A 5,485-nucleotide genomic window follows, 5' to 3' on the forward strand; every position below is an offset into this window, starting at 1 on the left:
TTCTTGGATATTTTTGCATATCAAATGCGTTTCGTAGATTCTTACGTAACGTTTCGATTCTCCGCTAATAAAACTGCCGTGCAGTCGATAGACTATCGCAACTAAAACTAACCTTACAACTTCCTCCGCCTAATTTCTAATTCATAAAAATCACAATGCATAAAATAATCTCCCTCGAATATTTCACGTCTTTTAATCGACACGCAAATTCCATAAATTTTCCTCCACACGAATTCCTCTATACTCGACTAAACCAGATATATAACTCGATCTCTTCTTATCAAATATTATTAAATTCATCAAAAATCACACAATCGTTTCATAATATTTCATTGAACCCGTTCAAACGTTCTGTGAATCTGCACGCGTTTCAAACGTGTAGTTTTAAGCTTCTCTTATCTTTTCCAAACCTCCAATTAGAACCCACAACAGTAGCAGCGTTCGGTAGCGAAAACAAACGTAGTTTTTCCCCCTCCCTCCATGCTCGAACGACCTCGTCGCGGCCCGTGTATCTACGATTCCCTCCTCTCTACCACGCCACGAATGGAAACGTCCGCGCCGCGACGTGTAAACACTCGCGCTTCTGCGTCGTATCGGAAACGTTATAGCCCGACAATCGGGTTTTTCTTGGGCTAGGTTGCGCGCGCTATCGTCTGGCATCGACGCTTGTTTACCGTCTCTCGTCTATTCTCAGCGCCCGCTTGGCGCTCTTATCTTGCGCGCGTGTCTTCGCACGAGCGCTTGCAACTTCGTGAGGAGGCGATAACACGCCTCCTCCCCTCCCCCTAGACTCGAGGGGGGGGATTTATCTTGTTGTCAGCGATATGCGATAGGAATGCGTATGCGCTCGATCCACTCGATAAAGATGGAGCTAGATGGAATAGAGCTTTTTGAGATCCACTGGATATACTCGCCGGTTGGAATTTCACTACGTTCCAAACGAGCCGTAGAGAGTCGTACGCGTGGTTTGAATAATAGAGCGACGGAGGCTCTGCGAATATCGTGGACGAGGAGACGTTTAACGTGTGTGTACGTCTCGATCAAGGAGGTTGTTTTTTTAAAAATGCAGGTTGCCCGTTAGATGGAACGTCGATTTACATGCGAAACGATTCGAGAAAGATTATCGACGAATGCGTCGTGGATGTAATATTGTTAAGATATCGATAATCGTAAAACGATATTTTACGTACAATGAAATTGAATCTCGAGATAAATAAATACATCTCTGGCACGAGAGAGAGAGAGAGACAGGGACAATACGATTATAATCGAAGCGGAAATCGTTGGGAAGAAAAGTTTGTAAATCATCGTGATACGCGATACTCATCTGCGTTCGAGCCGTAAAACGAATTTTTTCATTCGATTCGAAGCAATATCGTGACGCGAAATATCTCGTTCTCTCGTGAACAAAGATACTCGAGTACCACAAATCACGTTATCCAAGATAATTAGACGTGTTTCTCGTGGACGAACACGCGTCGATAAATAATCTCTCCCTTCGTGACGGGGCTCTGCGTGGCCGGGTCGAAAAGAACGAACGAACGAACGAACGAACGAACGAACGCCGGCGTCGTTTCTTAATGAGACGTCGACGCGTCACGTGTTTTCCCCGGTCGACCGACTGCTCCAGGGCTACGTAATGAACACGTATGCTCGGCCACGCTCGCGCTTTTCCCCTCGCTGCGTGTGGCGGAACTACGAGACGAGAAAGACAGAGTTGAGAACGGTGTCGGTAGTGCAGTAAACTCGTGCCGGTGGATAAATATACGGTATTATGTAAGTTGTTTGCTGCCAGCCAAGGGAACGAGAAGGAGAGAGAGAGAAAGAGAGAGAGAGAGGGGAGAACGCAATACGCGCGAAGTGGTGCGTGTCTATCGGGTGTTCGCGCAAATAAAAATTTAAGCAATAAGATTTTTAGAGATCGAGATAATGCGAAAGTTGGCGGGCGGAAATTTCGATAGAGAGTTATTTCGTGCAGAAGAATTTTATTTGTTGGAACTATAGAAATCTTGTCATACTCGAATCCCTCCCTCCCTAGAATTATAGTTATCTTTGTTATTCGAACTTGGATAATTTCGGTTATATCTGAACTCCTCGTGGCCCTATCTCAGCCAGAGTCATTCAAGATGAATCATCCATACATGGATCGTATATATTTGGATCGTATATATTTGGATCATTTGTATTTCATCGATTGAATTCTCTGAATCGAAGTACCCAAACTCTATGATCATCTGATCTCCATTTTAAATATTTACCTCGTATGTACGTACTTGTAACTGAATAATTCTAGCCGAGTTATATATTATTTAAACTAGTAATCCGAGCAACGTTACGCCAATTATACGAACGTTTGTTAGTCGTTGGTGGGAATAATAATGTATTCTGCTCTTGTGGAGTCATTTTTAATGGTAGAGAGGAGGGGATATTTTTTTCCGTCTTTTCCATCTGGCAAAATCTACTAACACGCTATATTAATTTTTGCGTAAAATGAAGTGAGAAGAGCGGACTTTGGACTAGCAAGAATAATTCGAAAGATAAACCTCGATGATATCTTTGTGCAATAGAATTTTAATCTCTAGAATCTCTTTTTGTTTAATTGATTCGAACGAGCTCTGTATAACGGATTTTTTCGCGTGAACATCGTGCGATAGTCGATCGACACGAAAAAAAACAAACCATTCAATGATTTTTCTCAAAGAAAAATTCGCGGGAAAATTGATCGATCGAACAACGCCACATTCCGATGAGTCGTTGTCTTCCGTTGACTTTGAAAATGTTTTTCTCCGAAAAAAAAAAGAAAAAAAAAAGAAAAAATAAAACAAAAAAAAAAACATATCGTTAATCTTGCTTATTTTTTTCCTTTGTGGAGATATCTACATGTTCAGTTGCACGTACGCGATGAGGTTACGTAATCGACGGTGACTAACAACGAGACGCTTTTCGAGAGGCGTAGAAGTTGGCATACTTGGCTAATTTCGTATTATTTAAATTTGTACGTTATTCCACATTTATTATAATAAAAATTGTCTCACAAAAAAATATCCATCGAGACATCAATCTTCCGCATCAAGATGGAAAGAGTTGATGTAAGATAAACGAATGTTTTTTTCGAAAACATGTTTCACTCTCGAGAAGTTGAGAACAATCTTCCCAGTAGTACAACTTCATTCGTAGTAGAATGAGAACTTTATGATCTGGCCGCAAAAATTCAAACGATTCCAACGTACATTCATTCTTCGAACTATTCCAAGCTATTGTAATACGTTCCGGTGCAACTGCAACCGGTTGTCCTACCCGACAATGGAAGAATTTGATTTTCAATCGATTCTATTCAACCACCGAAAACCCTGTCGACGAGCGCGCATACAGATGCACCCTTTTTTCCTCCACCGCCCTGTGGAGGCGCCCTCGTTAATCGTTATTTCGTGCAATCTTTCCCCTATTGATCGAGGCCACCGGAAGCAGAAGAAAGGCCACCAGTACTCTATTTCGTCGAAACGAACAAAAGGAAAAATCCTGTTCGTGGTCGTCGTGTTTCGCATTTCCAGATTTCTCGGAAGTCGTCGCAACGACGACGCGCCTCGATCGACAGCTGCTAACACGCCGCGATTAATTCGATTGGAGGGGAAGGGGTGGAGTTTTCTCTCCACCCTTCTCTTCGGCTCGAGCCGTGTCGTCGCTTGATTGCGTGCCAATGCCTCGCGATTTTCGGGTGTCGATTCTCCCACCGGGGAACGAATGAAGCGAAAGGAGGAGAGGAGAAGGGAGGAAGGAATCGAAGAAAAGTATTTTTCTCCCTCTTCCCGCGGGAAGAATCGAGGGGTGTTCAAAGGGGACGGATTTCTTCTCTCGTTCGAGGAGCGCTCTCGACGTGAGCTTTCAACCAATTTCCACGCTCGTGCGAATCACACGTATTTTCGCGAATAGGTCACGTGGATCACAATTTTTAACCCTTTGCGAGTCTCGATCAACTCGAGTGATTTAACGCTAGATTATCTCCAATTAATAAGAGCGCAGTATCGAATAGAATCCTCTTAGATCTTTATTTCTTTATCGAAAAAGTCATCGAGCGAGGTTAAAATGAATTTCAACTTCTTTATTTATCTCGACTCGATTTTACTATACAAAACTTCTAAGCTTTGAATTATATTCGAAAGGTATACATATATGTTTCAGAGCTAGCTCATAAATACGATAGGAAGGAGCTTTCAAGCTTTCCATCTATATTCCCTCCCCGTGCTTTTATCTCGAAGAAAACGGGGATTTCTTCCTGGTAGACACGCACGCACACCCTCTCCTCTCCCTCGCGTTGACCCTTGGAAATCTCTGTTCCTTTTCGCCCAACAAATTGTTTCTTTGATCGTCGACCACACCCCTCCCTCCAACGAAACTCGACGCTATTTTTTCCCCCGACGACCTTGCCGATAAGCGAAATCGCGAATATTTTTCCTCGGAATTACACGGGCCTCGTTTCGCGGAAACGAGAGTCGCTCGGGAACACGTCATCGGTTGGGAATTATAAACGAAGTCACGCGAATTATCGCGATAGTGGTGTGTATATAGCAGCATAGGCACCTGTTACACGCTGGAGGCGGGGGAGGGGACCCGCGCTCATGCGAGGGGAACAGTTGTTAAATTATTCTTGATCGCGCGCTAGCGATATTGGACGTGGAAGGTGGGCCCACGCTTTGTCCGTGCTCGTCCCTGCTTCGGCTCACGTGTCGTTATTAATCAAGCGAATAGTCAAGCGGTAGTAGATTGGTGGGCAGGCGATACGAGGAAAAGTTTATAGGTTTTACGTAAGCTTTTGACTCGTTGGAGCATATTTAGCCGCGGCGACTCGTCCCGTACGGTCAAATCGAATCGACGAAACGTCTCGGTTGGGTGGTGTTGTTCATCGTGGGGAGAGAAACGGAGTGTGACGAAATTCCAATCGAGATCCATAAGTATGAGCTTGCACGATAAGTGATTTTTCTTCCTAACCTTCGTGGCGTGATCGTATATTTGTAGGTGAGAAACAAAATTTTTTTTTAATTATATTTTTATACGAAAATAATATTATATCGATGAGTGAGATTTTTTCTTTTCTTTTCTTTTTTCTTTTTTTTCTTTTTGTCGCGATTTCTATCTAGGTGAATAAATACGAGAAAAGACATTTTTTTTTTTTTTATAATATATTGCTATTCAACAAATGGGATAGGAGATTATTTTTGGAAGATTTTTTTTTTTTTTTCTTTTTTTTTTAAATCGTTTTACAATATGATTTACCGTTATCGAAGTTTTTAAGGATACGTTCGTGGACATTGCTTTTAACATTGCGAGGATGGCACGCAAACGCCATTATTATTTCTGAGATAGCCTTGCTCGCATCGGCAACCTCCGGTCAACGACCACGTGCATTCCTGCGATAAATTAAATTACTTCAGAATCTTGTCACATAATTGATTTAACGTAATGTTTTTTTTTTTTTTTTTTTTTTTTT

At 42.4% G+C, this 5,485-nt stretch overlaps 2 protein-coding genes and 1 long non-coding RNA gene across 3 annotated transcripts in view; 2 read left to right on the forward strand and 1 right to left on the reverse strand.

Moving 5' to 3' along the window:
• Window positions 1-1,013, forward strand: part of LOC116185808 — a 20,550-nt gene extending 19,537 nt beyond the window's left edge. The window contains exon 3 of the long non-coding RNA XR_004150716.1: window positions 439-1,013. This is a non-coding gene — a long non-coding RNA (uncharacterized LOC116185808). The remainder of the gene's footprint in view (window positions 1-438) is intronic.
• The window catches only part of LOC102672661 (headcase protein), a 146,868-nt gene that overhangs the window by 56,751 nt on the left and 84,632 nt on the right, over window positions 1-5,485 (forward strand). The gene's annotated exons all lie outside the window — the stretch shown is intronic.
• The window catches only part of LOC102673112 (venom serine protease inhibitor), a 10,458-nt gene that overhangs the window by 4,007 nt on the left and 966 nt on the right, over window positions 1-5,485 (reverse strand). The gene's annotated exons all lie outside the window — the stretch shown is intronic.

The sequence above is a fragment of the Apis dorsata genome, unplaced genomic scaffold (genome assembly GCF_000469605.1).
Source record: "Apis dorsata unplaced genomic scaffold, Apis dorsata 1.3 scaffold_292, whole genome shotgun sequence".
NCBI lineage: Eukaryota > Metazoa > Arthropoda > Insecta > Hymenoptera > Apidae > Apis > Apis dorsata.